The sequence below is a fragment of the Canis lupus genome, chromosome 1 (genome assembly GCF_048164855.1).
Source record: "Canis lupus baileyi chromosome 1, mCanLup2.hap1, whole genome shotgun sequence".
In the NCBI taxonomy this organism is placed as follows: domain Eukaryota; kingdom Metazoa; phylum Chordata; class Mammalia; order Carnivora; family Canidae; genus Canis; species Canis lupus.
Window position 1 is genome coordinate 92,106,665 of NC_132838.1, and position 20,826 is coordinate 92,127,490.

The following is a 20,826-nucleotide window of genomic DNA, read 5'->3' on the forward strand; positions in this document are numbered from 1 at the left end:
TGCCGCCTTCAGCCTAGGGCGTGATCCTGGAGACCTGGGATCGAGTCACCTGTCAGGCTCCCTGCATGGAGCCTGCTTTTCCCTCTGCCTGTGTCTCTGCTTCTCTGTGTGTGTGTGTGTGTGTGTGTGTGTCTCATAAATAAATAAATAAAATCTTTAAAACAAAACAAAACAAAACAAATGTCTCATGGTTGTCTTCAACCTGAACAGGAGAATATTTGGGGAACATACTTTGTTAAAATTCTATTTGATTTATCTAACAACGAAGAATCACTGTCTTCCATGTCAATTGCCAAAAGGGCTTGGTTTTTAAGACCTCTGTTACACAATGACCTCATCTTCCTAAGTGAGGGAAGAACTTGGATATATTCAAAGAAATATAAATTTACAGTCATAGTGTCTTTAAAAATTAGAATCCTTGCATGTCTAATTTACAGCTGGCTTGGGGCTAACCATAAAGCGAGATTCCAATCTAGTAGACTGCATTAATTGGATATTTTCTGACAATTCTCTAGGTGCTACTCTATGGGTAATCCATACATATCTGGTGATTAGTCACCTGTTAATGTTCTATTTATGCATGCCCCAGTGGGAACCAATTGGATGTTGTGGATACAAGTGAAAGAACTGAATCAAACTCTAATAAGTAAATAATAGGAGGAATGCATTGGACTCTCAAGCACCACATTAAGTTCCACATAGCCTTTTATGTCATGTGGCTGGCAGGTAATGAGAAGGACACCTATATGCATTAAGAGGAATATCTGAAATTCCTTTGAATTCATGCATTTCCTTTCTGTGCCCTATCTTTGCATTTGAGAAGTAAGCTTAGAGACCAGAATACAAACTCAAGAGTCCAACCAAGCAAAGGTAGATTTCCACCATCCCTGTAATCAGTCAATTTGCTTTGCAGTTAAGATATATTTGACAGTTCACATAGAAATTAATTTAAAAACGCATGGCTGTGCTCTAACATTTGTTGGGTTTCCCACATAAGTATTATTTTGACGTGAAGTTGCATACTTACATTCAACTGGGCAACTGAGACAATCTGGCTAATTTTCCATGTTTTCTCTGCAGATATGCAGTGCAGGTAACATCCAAAAGGACAGAATTTCTTGGAGGAGATTGTCTTTTCCAAAAATGGCCACATTAATATTCCAGTCCTACATATTCTTGCAGAACTTGCCCACTAAGAGAGGTAGACTCTAAGTTTCTCTCCCCTTCTTGGTCCTGGTGATGTTTTGTGACCACCCTAAGAGAACATGGAGAAAAGATATTGTGTGACTTCAAAGGTTAGGGTGTAAGAGGTGCTATAGCTTGAACCTCGCCCTTTTTTGGGACCTTCACTTTTGGGAGACAAGCAGCCACATGGAGGTGCCACATATTGGTACTGCAGCCACAGCCAGAATCCACTGCCAACCCAGGAGTGCCCCTTCAGATAATGCTACTCTGCAGGCTTCTAATTCTACTTCTTAACTGTGCTTGATGCCAAATACAAGGGATATAATGTCCCCACCAAGCTCCACCAAAATTGCAAACCTATAAGCGAAATAAACACAGTCATTATCTTAAGCTACTGTTTTGGAGTCTTTTGTTCTATACCAGCTGGAATACTTCTGTCACTAGTTAAAGTCACTTTTCACCAGGAAAACAATTTAACAATCAATTAGTAATGATTCATATATTGTGATATATGATTCTCTCATAATAACTGCCTTGTATCCTCTATGCATTTGGTCACTATTTGGCCAACATAATGTGAAAGCTATGCTTGATTCACTTGGGCATTGTAAATTCTCTCTTAAAAAGTTATAAAATACATATTCATAAAAATTCACATTTTACAGATTTTTAGTAAAAAAGAAACAGAATGTCCTACATCTTTCTGAGGTTCTCATACAAAATCCAAATCCTTCTCCACCCAAACATCTTAGATTTTTCCCCTCTAGGTCATTAGTTTCTTTTTATCATGTTAAAGTAAGCCTAATGATGATAATTATTATCAAGCTATGAATATGATGGTTGTTACCATTTTCTATGTGCCAGGCAATGAGGAATATGGGTAGCTGGAAATGATATGATGGGAGTATTTATACCACAGACATTGGCAAATACAAAGAATCAGGGCTTTTGTTTTGGGAAAACCAGTTGTTAAATTTACCATCAGAGACCCTGTTTCTCTTTGCTTATTAATACCTCTCCAGAACCTAGGACAGTGTGCAGCAAATGTAAGCTTCTCAAGTGGTTGTTGAACAAATGAGTGTCACAGGCTCAGACAAAATTCCAGCTGTTGCACTTCTAAAATGAATGTGACCTACCAGTTTTATGAACGAGCATGCTTCTAAAATGCAGCTTCTAATTATTCTTTGTTTTCAGGCATTTCATTTGGATAACTACTCTCTCTGTAGGTCACCGGAGCCAGTGACACAGTTGAAGTGTTCAATTCACAGAGAGACACAGTTGGCCAGCAGTCAACTTATCATGGTGAAAATGAATTCAAACCTCATAACCAAAAAGTATCATCCTTCTCATCTCTCTTACCAGCTTTTGTAATACTCAAATGTTTTTTCAGGAGTGACCTAGTCAAGAAAAAAATTAAAAGGAACATATACAGAAGTCCACATGTACTATGGGTATATGTGCGCATGCACGCACATGTGGCATATGTAGACCTTTTTGGATAAATCTACATACATAATAAATACCTTCTTTAAATAAAAATGGTAGGAGGGTTGGTGGGAGATGGAGAAGAATGTGTGAATAATGAAATATAAAAAGGAGAGCAACCCAGACCTTGTCAGAGGAAAGAAATCATATCTGCAAAATGGTTGCCTCCAAAATTAACTACTCAGATAAATATACGCAACACATGCACTTCAGGCCTAAAACACCCAAGGCAATGTAACGATCAGGTAGGGGACAAGAGCTTTCCTAAAGAGCCAAACTACGGACATTATTTAACCATCATAACCTGCTCCAGGTTTCAGGTCATTGACAATAATTATGATTTGTAGAATGATAAATGTCTATATGGCACTTCCCCAAATTCCATCTCTGTTTAAAATGCAAATGCTTTCCAAAGCAGATTTATCTTTTCAATTAACCTTCTCATGGGTTCCAAGAAAATCTTTGGGGGCAGGCTGGATATGAGGAGATGAAGGATAGTGGTATCAGTATTGATTATCCTTTAAGGCTGATCCCTTCCAATGTTGGCCTAACACACAGGCATCTAGTTGAATTCTTTCTTCTTTCCTTTATTTTCTTGCAGTTCCAGAAAATGTTAGAAATCTTTTGTTTCTATGAAAAAAAACTCATTAGGGTACTATAAATAATGGTGTAGCTTTGGTAAAATTCATACATCACCACTGGAAAGCAGATATTCTCTGATTCCTTGCTTTTGGGATTTATCAATAATTTCCACCACTGAAAACACAGCCATCATTCTGGTAGCATTTCCAAAAGCAAAGGCTCTGGAGAAATCCATGCAAGTCAGGAGAAAGCTTTGTATTCCCCCTGTAGAATTCAAAGAGGATGAATTAAAGGGAGTGTCTAAGAAAATTTCTAGCATTACAAAGCCTTTTCAGATCAGCAAAATAAATTAACTTACCAAGAAATCTTAAATGGAAGAGTAGAAAAATCAAATCAAAGCAGGGCACAATGTGAAAATCCAAGGATGAATTAAAATTAGAAAACCTGTTCGTATAATTCACTAAATTAGAAGTCAAAAGAGAGAACCAACTTTCTCCTCCTTCGCATTCTATCCCCCTTCTCATCCTTTTGCAAATAGTTTATTCCAAAAGCTATTAGCTAGGTCCCAAAAGAAGTGAGCATATGGTGTGAACATAGCATGCATGGGGAGAGGGCAGAGGTGGTGGACCAAAGATTGATTTTACTCAAGGGTTTGATCACACAGGTAACTATATTAAAGATAATAGAAGGCAGATTTTTTTACTCCTAGAGAAGGGAGTTATAAACATGGAAAGGGAGAAAACTAGAATAAACCTATGTTGAACCTATGTTGAACTGGAGTAAAAGTATATAAACTCAGGGTTTCAATAGATGGATGGATGGATGGATGGATGGATGGATGGACAAATCAGAAGATCAGACATAAATGTACACATAAGCATACATACATTTCTCTAGCTCAGTCCACTAAGAGGGACTTAGAAGCAGTGACCCCCAAAGAGTAGTCAACATGCCAAGATGCCTGAGGACCCTGGAAGAAGTAGAGAATCAACAGCCAAATAAGAAATAGGCTCATTTTACTCTCTGATATTCAGACAAAGCTTGGAATGTTGTGATCAGAAGTACACTTAACAGATTCCTGGGACAATCCAGAAGGTCCTATGATTAACAGCTAAAGGAGATGAGATTTAATCTATTGAAGAATTAAGGGAAATATAAAAATGCTCTTCAAATTTCCAATGGCTGTCACAAGACAGAGAGATCAGGTTCATTATCTCAGGGGTTCCAAAAATAGAACAAGGACCAATGCACAGAAATTTCCCAGATAGCATCTAGGCACTAGAAAAACTATTCCAACAATTAGACTTGCTCCACAAAGGAGGAGGAGGTGAAGCACGCTTATAGGTCTTCCCTCGGAGGCTTCTAATGACTCATCAGGACTGTTGCAGTGTAGATTCCAGCCATGATAAAGAACTGTACTAAAGGGACTCTGAAGACCTTGTAACTCAAAATGAGACCCATGGACCAGCAGCACTGATATCACCTGGAAGCTTAATAAAAGTACAGATTGTTGCTCCCACCCCTAGATGTAATGAATTAGAACATGTACACTAAAGAGTGAGAAGCAGACCTTTAAGATATCTTCTCACTCTCAAGTTTCTCCACTTAGCTTTTCACAATCTCCTTTGGCTACTCCTCTTTACCTTGCATGACCTCCTAAATATCCATTTAATAATTAGTTACTAAAGGCAGGAGGCCTGAGGATGATTTAGGATAGAATGGATATAATGAGCTTCCAAATTATTATCATCTGATAAATGATTATACAGTTGGCCACTGAACAATGCAGAGGTCAAGGGCACCAACTCTCCACAGTTGAAAATCCATGTGCAACTTCTGACTCCCTCAAAACTCCATGGATAGCCTGTTGACTGGAAGCCTTACTGATAAACAGCAAATGCATATTTTGTATGTTATCTGTATTATATACTGTATTCTTAAAGTGAGCTAGAGAAAATGTTAAGAAAATCTTAAAAGCAAATACATTTATAGTACTATAAAAAAACATCTGCATATAAGTGGACTGGTGCAGTTCAAACCCCGGTTGTTCAAAGGTCAACTATTTTCCTTATTGGTGGGAATTTGGGGGTAAGAAGTGGTCCCATTGAAGGTCAGTGGTAGATAAATGGGTGTGAATGCAGTCATGTCTACTCTCTGTGGGCCCAGTGAATGAGAATGTATGAAAACTCTCACTTTCCTCTAGATTCTCATTCATTAGGCCCATACTCCGGAGAGCAATTTTAGGCTGCTGTCAATTCTGTAGGACTATGTGTAGAAGGGAAAACAGCATTCTCCCATCCAAGCAGCATATGTGCCTGCATTAGTCCTATCTTCCAGGATAGTCCTACTCTTGTAGAGACATAAACTTCCAACTTTCAACAGCTGATAGTCTAAAACTTCAAACAAAGAGTGGAAACATAATCAGACCTTATGTATAAGACAAGAACCAGGGAATTTAATTACTACTGGTTGTTAAATGGTGGCATACCAAGCCTCACCTCTTGGGCAGCTTCATCATCTTCCAGTCCAACTCATAATAAGTTAGGCTGGAGAACAACCAACTGTTTCCAGGGCTCCTCCTTGACACCACACTTTCCTGGCTTTCCTTGTTACCTCCACCTAGAATATATTTCAAGATGTGTCCTTACCTGCACTATCTCTGCTCAACCTTTAAGACTCAGCTCAGGATGCATCTGCTCCTCCAGAGAGCACTCCTTCCCTCCAGGTTGCATCACATGCGGCCCATTTGGGTTCTCACAGCACCCTGTATCACCCGAGACCAGTGCTGTCCAATAGAAATACAACAGGAGCCACACTAATTTAAATTTTCTGGTAGTACAGTTTTTAAAAATGAAAACAGATGAAATTAATTTTAATTATTTTTTTGGTAAGGAAGAAGTTAAACAGTCACCATTTGTAAATGACATGACATTATACATAGAAAAGCCTAAAGATGCTACTAAAAACTATTCAAAGAATTCTATAAGGTTGCAGGATACAAATACCTAGATATCAGTTGCATTTCTGTACACTAACAAGGAAGTAGCAGAGAATGAATATAAGTAAACAACTCCATTTACAATTGCAACACAAAGATAAAATATGTAAGAATAAGGAGGTGAAAGACCTATGCTCTGAAAATTATAAAACATTAATGAAAAAAACTGAAGGTGACACAAACAAGTGTAAAGATATTCCATGCTCATAGTTTGGAAGAACCAATCTTGTTAAAATGTCCATACGACCCAAAGAAATACACAAATTCAGAAAAGGCCCTATCAAAATACCAGGAGCATTTTTCACAGAACCAGAACAAATAGTACTGAGATTTGTATGGAACCACAAAAGATACCAAATAGCCAAAGCAGTCTTGAGAAAGAACAAACCTAGAGGTTCCACACTGCCAGATTTAAAGATATACTAGACCTCTAGTATCAAAACAGTATGGAACTAGCACAAAAACAGACATGTCAATCAATGGAACAGAATAAAGAGCCCAGAAATAAACCCACAATTATAGGGTCAATTAATCTATAATAATGGAGGCAAGAATATACAAGGAAAAGACCGTCTCTTCAATAAATGGTGCTGGGAAAACTGGACCATTTTCTTATGACATACAAAACAGTAACAAAACACAAACCTCAAAATCAATTAAAGACCTAAATGTGAGACTTGAGACCATGAAAGTCCTAGAAGAAAACATAGGCAGTCATCTTTTTGACATTGGTCTTAGGAGACATACTAGAAAAATGTGCTAAGGCAAGGGAAACAAAAACAAAAATAAACTACTGGGACTATACCAAAATAAAATTATTGTGCACAGCAAAGGAAACCAACAAAAAAGAAATTTTTGCAATGGTATTTGCAAATGATATACCTGATAAGGGTTAATATCCAAAATATAAAGAGAACTTATATACTTGGCACAAAAAATAATCTGATTAAAAATGGAGAATATGAAGAAACATGTCTCCATAGAAGACATACAGATGGCAACAGACGCAAGAAATGATGCTCAACAGCACTCATCATTAGGGAAATGTAAATCAAAACCACAATGGAGTATCACCTTATACCTGTCATAATGGCTAGAATCAAAAAGGCAAGAAAGAGCAACTGTTGGTGAGAATAGGTAGAAAAAGAAGCCCTCGTGCACTGCTGGTGGGAATCTATACTGGTGCAGCCACTGTGGAAAAACAGTATGGAGGTTCCTCAAAAAATTGAAAATAAAAACACCATAGGATCCATTAATTCCACTGTTAGGTATTTACCCAGAGAAAAAGAAAAGACTAATTTGAAAAGATATAGGTGCCTCTATGTTTGCTGCAGCATTATTTACAATAGCCAAGATAGGGAAGCAACCCAAGTGTCCATGGACAGATTAACAGCTAAAGAAAATGTAGTGTGTGTATATAGCAACAATACGGATGGTCCTCGAGGGTATTAAGTGAAATAAGTCAGAGAAAGACAAATACCATATGATTGCAGTTAAATATGGTGTCTACAAAAAAGGAACAAACAAACAGTAGAAATAGACCTATAAATAGAACTAACTGGTTGCCAGAGGGGATGGGCAAAATGGGTGCAGGGGAGTGGGAGGTTCAGGCTTCCAGTTATGGAATGAATATGTCACAAGGGTATAAGCTACAGCATAGGGAATATGGTCATAGTATTGTGATAGCATCCTATGGTGACGGAGGGAAGTTGTACTTGTGGTGAGCACAGCGTAACACAGACTTATTGAATCATTGTGTTGCTCACCTGAAACCAATGCAACATCGTGTGTCAACTATACTTCAATAAAAAAAAAAACTGTATTATGTATTTTATTTAACCCAGCATACCCAGAGTGTTATGGTTTCAATAGGTAATCAAGACTACCCTGGTCATTATTAGAGATTTTGTGTTCTCTTATCAAACCAAGTCTTAAAAATCCAATGTGTATTTTATAGAGAGGGAATATCTCAATTTAGTCTCAGCAGCTACATGTGGCTAATAGGGACTAATCAGACTGCCCAGTCCAAACTGAAAGAATCTGGGGTGCCTGGGTGGCTCAGGCGGTTTGAACGTCTAACTCCTGATTTTGGCTCAGCTCATCTCAGGGTTGTGAGATGGAGCCCAGCAGTGAGGTTCAGTGCTGGGTATAGAGACTGCTTAAGATTTTAAGATACTCTCCCTCTGCCCCTCCCACGCACCCATGCGTGCTCTAGCTCTAAAAATAAAAATAAAAACCTGAAATAATCTACTTACAGGTTTGCCTTCCCTACTAGAAGGTAAGCTACTCAACGGCAAGGTCCACATGTGTCCTGTCAGTGCTCAGCATGCCCTGAGCCCTCAGTAAACGTTTGCTCAACTGAAGTGACCCGATGGTATTCTGAGAGAAGGTGGAATTTCAGCAGCTGCTCAAATTAAGAGCAGCTTTACAGGTACTTATAATAATTATGATGAGAGGAATAATAGCTAATATCTTTGTCTTGGGCCATGTTCTGTGTTCTTTAGATGCATTAGCTCATTCATCCTCACAACAACCCCATATACTATGTACCATTATTACATCTACTTTATGGATAAAGAAACCTACCCCCAATCATCTAGCTGCTAAGTGGAAGAATGAGGACTTAAAGAAATCATTCTAGAAAAACAAAGGACATGGCCACTAAACACACACACACACACACACACACACACACACACAATAAATAAAAAGTTGGAAAGAAACTATATTTGCAGACGTGATAACCCCGCCCCAATAGGTAAGCTTCTCTGGAGTCTCCTTTACCAGCCCCCACAGCATCTTTTCCAGGGCTCAGTGACCTGCTGCGTTTTGCCTTATCCAGGGGGGACCTATCTCCAAGGGTTTGAACCAGCCTTTCCTGTCTTGAAGTTTAGTATCTCTCATATTTGTCTCCTAAGTTGTGCGCGTTCTCCCTCTTGTGTCAAACCGGCAGAGCTTTTCACCAACTTTAGTGAGTCAAATAACCTTTCTCTACCTCAACTTCTTGTAGGATATGGAGGGACAGAGGGAGATAAATTGTTCCCCTGCACCTGCTGTCCCCAGAGGGCCTGGCGACCCCACTGCCGTGGCCACTGGGCGAGGGAAGCAACCCTTACTGATATGTGTACTTTTGTTTAAGGCAATGAGGTTAAACTGTACTTAAGAAAAATGATGCAGATTTCAAATTTGGCAAGGGCGGCGGTGGGTGGGAATGGGTGGTGATGTGTGTCCAACGATTCCATTATCTCTAAGCCACAGAAACCAGAACCACATCTGGCAAGGAAACACAGGCGGAGAGGTAAGAACAGATTAGGGGAAGCCTCGAAAACAGGCAGCCACGATTGGACTTCACATGGTGGGGAAATGAAGATCCCTGGAGGGTTTCTGAGCCTGGGAGTGATGTGATGAAAACAGTGATTAACGAAGACGAAATGCAAGCATGACCAATTGAAGGGAAGGGCTGCAATCCAAGAGGAGGCAGACATCCAGGCCCCGGGAGGTGTGGAGAGCCAGACAGAAAACAAGCCTAGTAAGGAAGGAATCCATGATTCTACATCAATTAACATCTGCCCACCCTGAAGTCACTTTACTACCAACTCACTACTAGTCTTTTTTTTTTTTTTTCCTTCTTCTTCTTTGTATGACCTTACTATATTTGGAAAGACAAAAATAAACCTGTGAGCTGAATAGTGTCTTGAAACTGGTAATAAAATTTCATCTCTGTGACTATAATGGTTTAACTGGATGTGTGCCCCACGGGACAAATGAGCTTCATCGTGAGCATGTGGGACAGTCTGAGGGGCAGAAATGGGGCTCGGAAAAATGTATAGTAGGCCCTTATTCACAGAATGAACAAACAGGATGAAGAGAGAATAATTTCAAAGAGCAGCCTCAGGTGGATGAAGGCCAGATGACAGAAGAGAAATGACTGGCCCCAAGGTGGCACCTGCAGCTGGAGAGTGCCCTGGACTCACTGCCCTTCAGGCCTGAGACCATCGTGTCCCACGTCAGCACCCATGGTGGCAGGAGGGCCAGGCTGCCCGTTAAGTGGGCCCACATGGCTTACCAGAGCCCTACATCCTAAACTGCCTCGTTCTTTAGTTCTGGCTGCTAGTTTAAATGGTCCAGAGACTCCAAAGTTATTTTAATTCAAGTTTAGATCTGGAAAGAGCCTCAGAGAGCATCTAAAGCCATAGTTTAAGGATATTTTCAAGCTGCGTACCGTTTTTTTCCCCCAATTAAATCTAATGGAAATACAATGGAGAGATACCAACATGGAATCCTTTGGAAGGAACTATGGGGCAAGGCCCAGGAGTCCATCTACTCATTTTGTCCCCTTCCCTGCTCTAACCTCTGTTCCCAGCTGACACACATTGTGGCAGATCCTGAAGTCCTCCCCAGGCCCTGGGGGCTGAAGAGAAAGCAGTCTGCAAAATACTGAAGACTCTAGTATTTTTATTTTGTTTTGGCACGTAGTGACAGATGAGAAATTAAAAGCCCAGAAAGTTAAAACAGAACTTCCATTTTCCAGCCATAGGACACACGAAAATGACCTGACAAGCCTCCTTCTAGAATCTAGAAAGCCTCCTTCTTTAGCTAGAATGCTTGCTAAATGCAAATATCCATTTCACTCACAAAGGAACTCACAAAGACTTAATAAACTCAACTTGAAACTGGGTATAACCTACAACTCAACAATTCCATATGTCTCAGGACAGTATTTATCCAATTCTTAGTGGATATGGGTCAGAGGATCATTTCAGTAAATTGTAACCAACACATTTTTTAAAGACCAGGCTAAACTGGATTGTAATTGAATAGAAAATAAGGGTATTGGGGCCCCTGGGTGGCTTATGTCTGCCTTTGGCTCAGGTCGTGATCCTGGGGTCCTGGGATCAAGTCCTGCATCGGGCTCTGTGCAGGAAGTCTGCTTCTCCCTCTGCTATGTCTGCTATGTCTCTGCCTCGTCTCTCTGTGTCTCTCTGTGTCTCTCATGAATAAATAAGTAAAATCATTTTAAAAAATAAGGAAATAGGGTATTATGTCCTAGGGTATTATTTTGAGAAACTTTAATTCTACATATATGTGTACACACACACAAATGTAACACATGTGCTCAGTGTCTGCGTAAAGTGTATCTTTAACTGTGTGTGTAGACAAAACATCTTGAAAAAAAGGCTATCTTAGAGAAACTTTTGTACATTAGTATAGGGACTATATAACACACTCACCAGAACATTATTTATAATCCTGAAAAATTATAAGTAATCTAATTGTGCATCAACAGGAGGATAAACATATAGTGGTCTGTCCACGAAACATTATACCACAGAGCAGTTAAAACGAATGGACCAGAGCTATGTTGCTGAAATCTAATGTCAAATTGGGGGGGGGGGGGAAGCAAGTTGCAGAACATAAAGTATGCTGCCATTTATTTAAGGTTTTAAAACATGCAGAATGCCAGTACCTTGTGTTGCAAGATGCTGGTGTCTACAGAAGTATGCAGATTCAGGACACTGTTCGTCTCTGGGGTGGGGAAAAGGAAATGGGATCAAGGAGGAATCTACCAAATACTCAACTAGGTCTGAAATGAGCTGGTCAAAATGTTAGGATTGTTGCCTGGAACTCAGTAGTGGCACTCAGTTTTGTTAAAGCATTATCCCTACCTCTTGTTGTTGATTAAAAAAAAAAAAAAAAGTACTGTAAGTCACATGTACTCACCGAGACCAGATGGCTGATTGCTAGGGTAATCTGGAAGAAACCCAGGGCAGGACCCTGATTCCCAATCCAGTTGTCTTTCCACACAGCTCCCAGTTCATGATCTGTTTGTGAATGAAGGATTTGCATCATTTTGGTCCTAATCTTAATAATTTATTTTTACCTGAGAGAGATTGCTCCCCATAGCCCACCCCGGCCACATCTGCTCTGGCTAGAAATAGCACAAAGCTCTCTCACTCTGTGAGGCTGAGCTGTTGTTTCACAGTTTGTATCTTGGCTCTGTTTTCCAGCCCTGCTCATGCACTGAAAAAAAAAATGCTGAGCCACTGAAAGGTCAGTAGAGAGATGATCTAAACAAAAAAAGTATAAGCAAAAAAAGAGACAGGGGAGACGGAGAATCAGCTTTGCATGAGGGAATACACAAAATCACAGGAAGCGATCAAATTCAAGTCAGAATATCTCTGAGAAACCATAAAACAAACATGGGGCGTATTTTAGATGACAGGAGTAAGTTGAAATAGTAGCCTTTTTATAGCCGTTAAGCACAAATACACAACCTAACGGGAGTGGGTTCATTAACTTTTTTCCTAGTCTACAAAAACCAGACAAAGGATGCCTTGCCAAGGACCGGAGAATCGTAAGCAGGGATTTATTGCTCCTTGGAAAAGTTCAGGGCAGTGGTTTTTATCATTGGATCTTTCGTACTCTGCAAGTTACATAAGAGGCTCTTGTCTTTTTTCTGTAAACATAACTTCCAGATGAGCTTTAGCTTCTCAGGTGGGCCAGCTAAGGCCTTCTGCTGGTGGAGGAGAGACAGTCACTGAGAAGATACCCTTGTAGTAGAGGGTCTGCAACACATCACTCTCCAGAGTCAAGCTGTGAACTGTACGTGAGTGTATCTCTATATATTGCTCACCCTGGGATGCCTACCAGCTGTCAGGAACTGTGAACCAACTCTTTTCAAGCTGCCAGAGAAAACTCAGATCTGTGAAAGAATTCCTTCCGTGGTGTGCAGAGCAAACAGAGCAGCCACTGACATTTATTGAGCACTGCCTCTTCTAAATGCGTTACCTCATCTAGTCTTCAACCACCTTCCCAGGAAGGTACTACTGGGAGCCCCATTTTACAAGTAAGAACATTAAGACAGCGCAAGGTGAAGAGATAGAGGTCTCAGGTCACCTGGAGTAAGTGCTAAAGCCAGGATTATGGACAGAGCCAGCGGGTTCTTACGGCCTGGGCTTTTATGTGCCACACTGTGTCTGGAAAGTGGCATTTAAAGTAAGTAGATGACAGCACTAAGTTACGCTAGGATCCATGGGCTCCTGCCTCAGATACAGGGGCTCTAATAGGGAAGTATTCACCTGCCAAGGTGAGGGTGGTTCGCTAAATTCAGAATCCTCTCCTTAGAGCTTCAAGCACCTGAGAACACCTGCTCCTAACACCCGAGGACACCTGCTTCTAGCACCTGAGGACACATGCTGTGTATCCCACCTTGCCTAAGTCATGGCTAATTTCTGCTTTGTCTCTAGACCCCCAGAGGACAAAAGCAGAGATGGACTTGGAAATGCTATAAAAACAAAACAAAACAAAACAACAACAACAACAACAAAAAGAATGCCTAAGCTTGAGTTCACTTCTGCTACTTACTAAATGGATTCATTTCCTTCACTTTCCTTGTCTGTAAAATGGGAAAAAAATGAATGCCCATTACATAGAATGGTCAAACCAGACAGAGGAGCAAAGAGCTTTATACACATCGGTGACGTGGGGTTTTTTTTTTTTTTTTCTTTTTGCATGTCAAGGCAGCACATTACAACAAAATGCTGTGAACATCTGAGAAAGATCTATGTGGATCTCAAAGAGTTTTTGTCCTTTTTTTTTTTTTTAGGATTTTATTTATTTGAGAGGGAGAGGGAAAAAGAGTGAGAATATGTGAGCAGGAGGAGAGAGAAGCAGACTCCCCACTGAGCAGGGAGCCTGATGCGGGACTCATTCCCAGGACCCCAGGATCATGATCTGAGCTGAAGGCAGACGCTTCACCAACTGAGTCATCCAGGTGCCCCTCAAAGAGCCTTTCTCTGTAGTGTGAATATTAGCCTTGGTCAGGTCATCTCCCCGCCTTTTCCCAATCTTAAGAGGAGGGGTATTAGTCCCCAGAGTCTCTTCTACATTTTGATATTTTGTGATTGAACCAGGGTTTCTAAATGGTAGTTTGGGCCAGCTTGCCTTCCTAAGGTGAACACTCATTACATTTCTGGGGGCCTATTAATGACATAGGACCCCAGAGGATATCTAACAGCCCAAGGATCTAATTACCACGGTTCTAACTGCCCCCGAGTTCAAGTATTAGAGGAAAGAGAATTGGAATCTCTCCTGGAACTAGATGAATATCTGGTTCAGCTGGCAACCTGCTAGAAGCTGGGGAGGAGGCATCTCATACTTTTGTTCTGGGCAATGCCAGATACATAAGGGAATGCAGGGCAGGAGGACTCTGAGGGAGCTTCTAGCCTCATGACTTCATGTGACTGCCTCACTGATAAGTATCACTTGAAAATGATGTCAGCCATGACCAGTCATGACAGGCTGGAGTCACAGTGGGGGGGGCCCTGCCAGGCTTCCTGCCTCACTGCATTGGCCTTTCCACAGGGAAAAAGGTCAAGTGTGGTGACTGTAACTCCAGCTGGTGACTGGGGCGTGGTGCTGAAACAGCTGTGTGCCCGCTCAACTCTCTGCCAGTCCTTCCAGAATGGGCTTGATGCCATTTCCCAAGGAGGCCAGGCCCCTGGGGAGCGTCAGTGTGGTAGCTGAGCATGACAGGTCCATTCTTGTTAGGAAAGGGGGTCAGTCACCCTGACCCCGGTCTATTAAGCAGACCCTCCCCAGCCGTCCCATTCCCTGGGCTCTCAGAGCCTGCAGCAGAGGATAGGAAAGCCACGTGTGACAGGAAGCCCCGTCAGCAGCCTGGAGATGCCTCACGAGGCCGTGGGCCGAGTGGCCGGAACGGCTGTGACGCGAGGAGCAGGGGCGGCCTCCGCATCCCCTCACCGCGGACGCCCCGTAAGGATTCTCGCTGTCTCCAGCAGGCCACGCTCATTCCTGCCCAGGGGCCTGTTCCTCTTCCTCAAGAAGCCTGGGTCTCGTCTACACAGCTAGCTCCCTTCCACAACTCAACTCTCACCTCAAGTATCACAGTCTCAGGCCACACACACCCGTCCCACAACTCCCCCCACTGCAATACTCCTTTCCTGTTTCATACAGAACTTCTCATTATCTCAAATGATTCACTTCATGTATTTTTGTTTATTGCCTTTTCTCCCTGTAGGGAAACGAGAGCCAGCATCTTCCCCACCCCCTCTAGCCAGTCCACAGCACTGGGGAAAATATCTGACAGGTAACACGGGATTAATAAAATTACTACAATCAGTTAACACGACTTGATTAACTCTATCTAGGACAGGTGTGTACTGGCACAAAGAGGATTTCCCTCTCTGTGCTCTGCAGCCGTGGTGAGGTCTCAAGGCTCCAGGGTGGCTTTCCTAGACACTTTTGAATATCTTCCTGTTAAAGAGCTGAGACTCCTACTCTGATCATTGGGGCTGGCTCCTGACAACTGTATTTATACTATGGAACTTTTCACTTAGAGATTTTGGTTGTAAGTATATTGTATGTAGTGCACTGTGATTTCAAGTACCAGGGAATCATTTTTCTCAAGTACAAGAGGTGTTTGGTCTAGGGTTGGTATGAAAGCTCAAACACAGAAGGACCTTGCTCTTTCTCCTTTGCACCCTCTGTTCCTAGCACACAAATTTCTTCTGGTGTTTGTCACGTTATGGTCACAACACGGCTGCTGCATCACCAGCCATCATGTCGGAATGCCAGAGAAGGGCAAAGCAAAGGAAGAAAGAGTTATGCCACATGATTCTGGCATTCCTTTTTTACTGAGAAGACAAAAGCTTTTCCAGCATCCATATCCAGCCTCTTCCTACTCACATCTCCTACATTAATCCTGAGTCACATGGCCACCTCTAGACCAGCTACTGACAAAGGACAATTAGATATCTGTGACTGATTTAGACTATCAACGATTCAGCCCCTGGGGCTGGAGAGAGGACCAACTTTCCTGGAGATCAAGATATTACCACTCTCTCCTGAACAACCGGATATGTCCTATCTGATGGACTGGCATAGACATTTATCCCAAATGAGAGCTGAAACTCACAGAACCTGAGAGTTAGAGGCAGATACCTCAAGCTGTCATGCTTCTGAACTTTATTAAGATTGGGCTGTTCAATTTGTTTATTTTTTTTATTTTTTTATGTTTTTATTTATGATAGTCACAGAGAGAGAGAGAGAGGCAGAGGGAGAAGCAGGCTCCATGCACCGGGAGCCCGATGTGGGATTCGATCCCGGGTCTCCAGGATCGTGCCCTGGGCCAAAGGCAGGAGCCAAACCGCTGCGCCACCCAGGGATCCCTGTTCAATTTGTTTAAATGCCATCATGTGCTTTCAAATATCTACCCCAAGTATCTTTTTTTCTTAAGGTAGCTCAAGAGAGTTTCTGTTATCAAACCAAAGGGTCTTTGTTACAGGAAAAATCTCATCACCAGCATCCTGCACGGCCTATCAGGATGCTGTAGGCTGTATACCAGTCATTCACAACTCCCTCAGCAGTGACATGGCTTTTTGTACCCAACACTCTGCTCCTCCTGAGGTGACCCAAACACTTAGACATTATGTCATCAGCCTGACAACCTCTTCCTCCCCCCTCTTCACCTTCAGATAGCATTCGTTGAGGTCCCAAGTGTCCAGGGAGGACTGCTGGGTCCTTCAGGCCTACGTGACAACAGACGGATGCAGGGCTACATAGTGACACCCACCACCCTGACCAGTGGAGGAACAGAGCGGAGATGTCACATCACAAATCCATGATAAAGGCCAAAAAATACTTCCTGCCTTCTGACTGTTAGCTCAATACTTTTTCCTTTTTTAAGCCATCTGATTGTCATCCAGGCCACACACATACACACACACTCATCCATACTCTCACAATTAAGAAAGAACCTCATGAGTGAAAAGCCTGGCCAGCCCGGCATACTATTCCATCCCTGCCAATAGCCACAAAGAATCTTTTGTGGGCGATTATAAGGAATGTCACACAAGTGTCTATAGGGATATCTCTGCAGAGCTCTTGCTCAACAATCTATGAACTTGATTGAAATTCTTTTTCAGCATATATATTGTTCTTCTATATCCCTCAACTAATGCAAGTTTTATATAGCATTTCACAAAATGTGTTTCATTCAACTTACAGGTTTTACATTAACAAATGGCTCCATGATCAGATGACTTTGCAAGCACCCGATGAAAGAAAGTTAAATGGCTTCTTCATTGCAGGACAAGGCACAAGGCTTCAATATTCCAATATGCATGATGAGTAGCTAAGGAGGGATGGAATATGTGGCATCTTCCAAATCTGTTTCACCACTGAACGCTTTTTCCTTGGCGTATATTGAACAGCTGATGAGGCTTCGGGAGACACTGAGAAACAGAGGCATCCAAGGGGCAGATGCTAGAAATTACCTACCTCTTTTAACTGCCAAGAGGCATATTCTGTGACCTGGTTAGGTAGGGGTTGTCCAGAGCTAAGAGTACCCCCAGTGAATATACTAGATACTTAGGATGGCCCCTTCGTCAACTATGTGTAGAGTTCCACATCCCAGTTGCTGCCCTAGGTGAGAGGCACCTTGGTCTAGGAAGGGGTGCACTTGAGCTGATGATGTTTTGATGTTTTTCTCTGATCCCCAGGTTTCCCTCCTTCAAAATGAGCATGGTGCACCACATTAAAACAGGGAGAATGTGGTCATTACCGAAGAGTTCAACACCCTGTTATTTTTCTTCTGTTCCACCCTTTAATGAAAGCAATTTTCATTCATGCAAGGGTGAGCAAGCCACCCTGACCTTGGTGACATGGCACATAAACTAAAAACTTTTAAGGCTTTTTTTTTTTTTTTATTGTCTTGCTTATATCCATCTTCTCTAAAAAAAAAACGACTTGGCACAACATAACAAAAATATCTTTCTACAAATGTGCAAACATTTCCCTTAGTTATCTGGCACCGATGTGGCTGCCCCATAACCTTTAGATGCTTTAAGCATCTCTATGCTGATGAAATGATTTTAGGAGAATTAAATGCACGATTGGCAATGGTTCTGCCAAAGCCTCATCACGGGACATCTAGAAGGAAGGTGTGCTTCCCTGGAAGCCTTTGCTCCAGGGACAGAGAGATCCACATCAAAGAGGAAAATAACTAGACAAACACATTTATCATCACAGTGTGATGATATCAGCTGCAGTTTATGGGACAAGTCGAGGAGAACTTCATCTCTTGCTCCCAGGGTTCAGCATTAGCAGCCACAAAATGATAAAAAATTCATTACTAACCTCCAAGATGATTATTTTCAGGCTATGTTAATAAGCATCCTTACTCCTCTGAACTTACTTTGACCTGATATTCTCCTAAATTGAATCATTTAAAATGTCTGAGAAAATTGGAGATTCTGACCATACCTCTATATCCCACGTCCATGAAAGAAGAACACGTCTTCTCTGCAGCAAGGAGAATACAAATCTTAAAAGACACATGGTGCAAGAAGGGAAAAAACAAACAAGGGTATCTCAAGACTGAGGTTCTAGTCAGTGTTTGGGTAGCTCTAATTATGGGCTGAATTTTATTCCCCCTAAATTCACATGTTGAAGTCCTAGGAACTGGTACCTTAGAATGTGATTTCATGGGGTGCCTGGGCGGCTCAGTGGGTTAATCATCTGCCTTAGGCTCAGGTCATGATCCCAGGGTCCTAGGATGGAGCCCCACATTGGGCTCCCTGCTCAGCGGGGAGCCTGCTTCTCCTCTCCTTCCTGGCTTGTGCTCTGTTGCTATCTCTGTCTCTCAAATAAATAAAATCTTAAAAAAAAAAAAAAAAGAATGTGACTTTATTTTGGAAATAGGGTCTTTAGGGAGGCAATCAAGTTAAAATGAGGTCATTAGGGTGGCCCTTATCCAATATGACTGGTGTACTTGGAAAAAGGGAAAATTTGGACAGACATACCAAGGGGGAAAATGATGTGAATAAACATGGGGAGAAGACAGCCACTGACAAGCCAAGGAGAGACACTAGGAGCAGATTTGTCCCTCCCAGCTCTCCAAAGGAACCAATCTTGCCAATACCTTGATTTTAGACTTCAAGTTTCCAGAACTTGGAGACAACCAATTTCTGTTGTTTATGCCACTTAGCTTGTAGTCCTCTGTTATGGTGGCCCCAAAACACTAATACAATGCATTCTCAGGTAACTCTCCTATCTAATATCTCTGGGTCTCAGTTTCCTCATCTAGAGCAGTAGGGGGCAAATGACCTTAGAAATTGCTTTTATCTCTAAAGGTTAATGATCAAGGATGAAGGTACTGCTCACCAATTCTCCTGAGATGTAATCATATACCATCTTGGGAGAAAAGCTTTCCTTCTTATCTGTAGATCAATGGATTATTATATACAGGCTGAAAGCATCTCTGATAATCTGGTCTGGCCATCCCAATTTACATTTCCCTAATGGCTTTGGAAAGCAAAATAAGGAAGAAAGGAGGCTTGAAGTAACTCCTATGAAAGGCAAACTTATAAATGTGTATCTTTTTAAAGACATTCATCATTTGGAAAAACTGGCTTGTGAGACATTCTAGAGGAGGTGCTGGGGTGGGCTCACATGAAAAGATCAGTAGCAAACATAATGCTTGTCATGGAAGGGAACGTGTTCTAGGCACCATTATGGAGCTTCTGAGTGCTACTATCCTGTTTTACTTTACCGATAAAACAGTTAATAACAATGCTTCTCTGCAACATTTATCAGCCTCTCATCAGAATGTATCATGTTGGTATAAATCATGGGCTATTACTGTATCTTCAAAGCCTGGAATTTAGTTTTCATGCCAGAACCATAATGGGTAAGAAGAGCATTTTGGCAATAGAAATCACAATTCCAAATACTATTAAATAGAACCGATGTCCTAATTCCCTTTCTCTTTCCCTTACTGAATATCTACTCTCCTGCCAAGGGCTATACCAAGATGAGCCTTCCATGAAGTGATTTTATCATTTTTAACCGAGGTGACCTTCTTAAGCGGCAGCTAAATGGCTGCTGTAGCATCCAGTGTATGAACACAAAATTCAACATACCTGACAAACAAATCTGGTGCTTATGTTAGTTAAGCCATTTCATTTCGCAATGAAATGGCTCACCCAAATCACAATCATTCAAATAAGGTTTATTTACTATGGAATTTTTTATAAAGGGGTACCCAAGGTATAAAAACAAACATAAGGAATTGTGGGGGCAATAGGCCAGGATCAAGAGCTGATGCACTGTACCCACCCCCTAGGCACAAGGAGAAAAGGGGAAACAGTGCTTAACAGAAGCTTGAAGGAGGGAAAGCCATGTAGAGAAGATGGTCTTGAAAGGAGCAGTGGTATTCGGTGGTCTAGGGACACAGCCCAAGGCATCTTCCCAAGGACAAAGTGAGGAAAGGAAGTACCCTGACTGACCTCACTCACTCTCCCTCCCTGCAGTTTCCCACCAGGGCTCCCCATTAGTCAGATCCAACCTGAGACAAAGGGCATGGGGCCCAGGGATGTGATCTGTAAGGGTCAGTCTCCAAAGACCAGAATGAGTGGACCTGGAGGTGGATGATGTGTGGCCCTGTGCAATATGACCCCACAGACACATTAAGGTATTCGTAAATTTTCTAAGAGCAGAAAAATATTTGCTCTTGTTCACCATTTTATCCCCCAGCTACATCATTCCAATACCAA

The 20,826-nt window shown here is 41.7% G+C and overlaps 1 long non-coding RNA gene across 7 annotated transcripts in view; it reads right to left on the reverse strand.

Annotated features, from left to right (window-relative positions):
• The window catches only part of LOC140640365 (uncharacterized), a 150,604-nt gene that overhangs the window by 43,931 nt on the left and 85,847 nt on the right, over nt 1–20,826 (reverse strand). For 3 of the 7 annotated variants that reach the window (XR_012037065.1, XR_012037058.1, XR_012037054.1), the window contains exons 1-3: nt 11,972–12,238; nt 3,108–3,516; nt 1,028–1,255 (exon numbers count right to left, since the gene is read on the reverse strand). This is a non-coding gene — a long non-coding RNA (uncharacterized lncRNA). Of the gene's footprint in view, nt 1–1,027; nt 1,256–3,107; nt 3,517–11,971; nt 12,242–20,826 lie in introns of those variants that run through there. The other 4 variants (XR_012037073.1, XR_012037055.1, XR_012037083.1 and 1 more) reach the window with 2 other exon arrangements.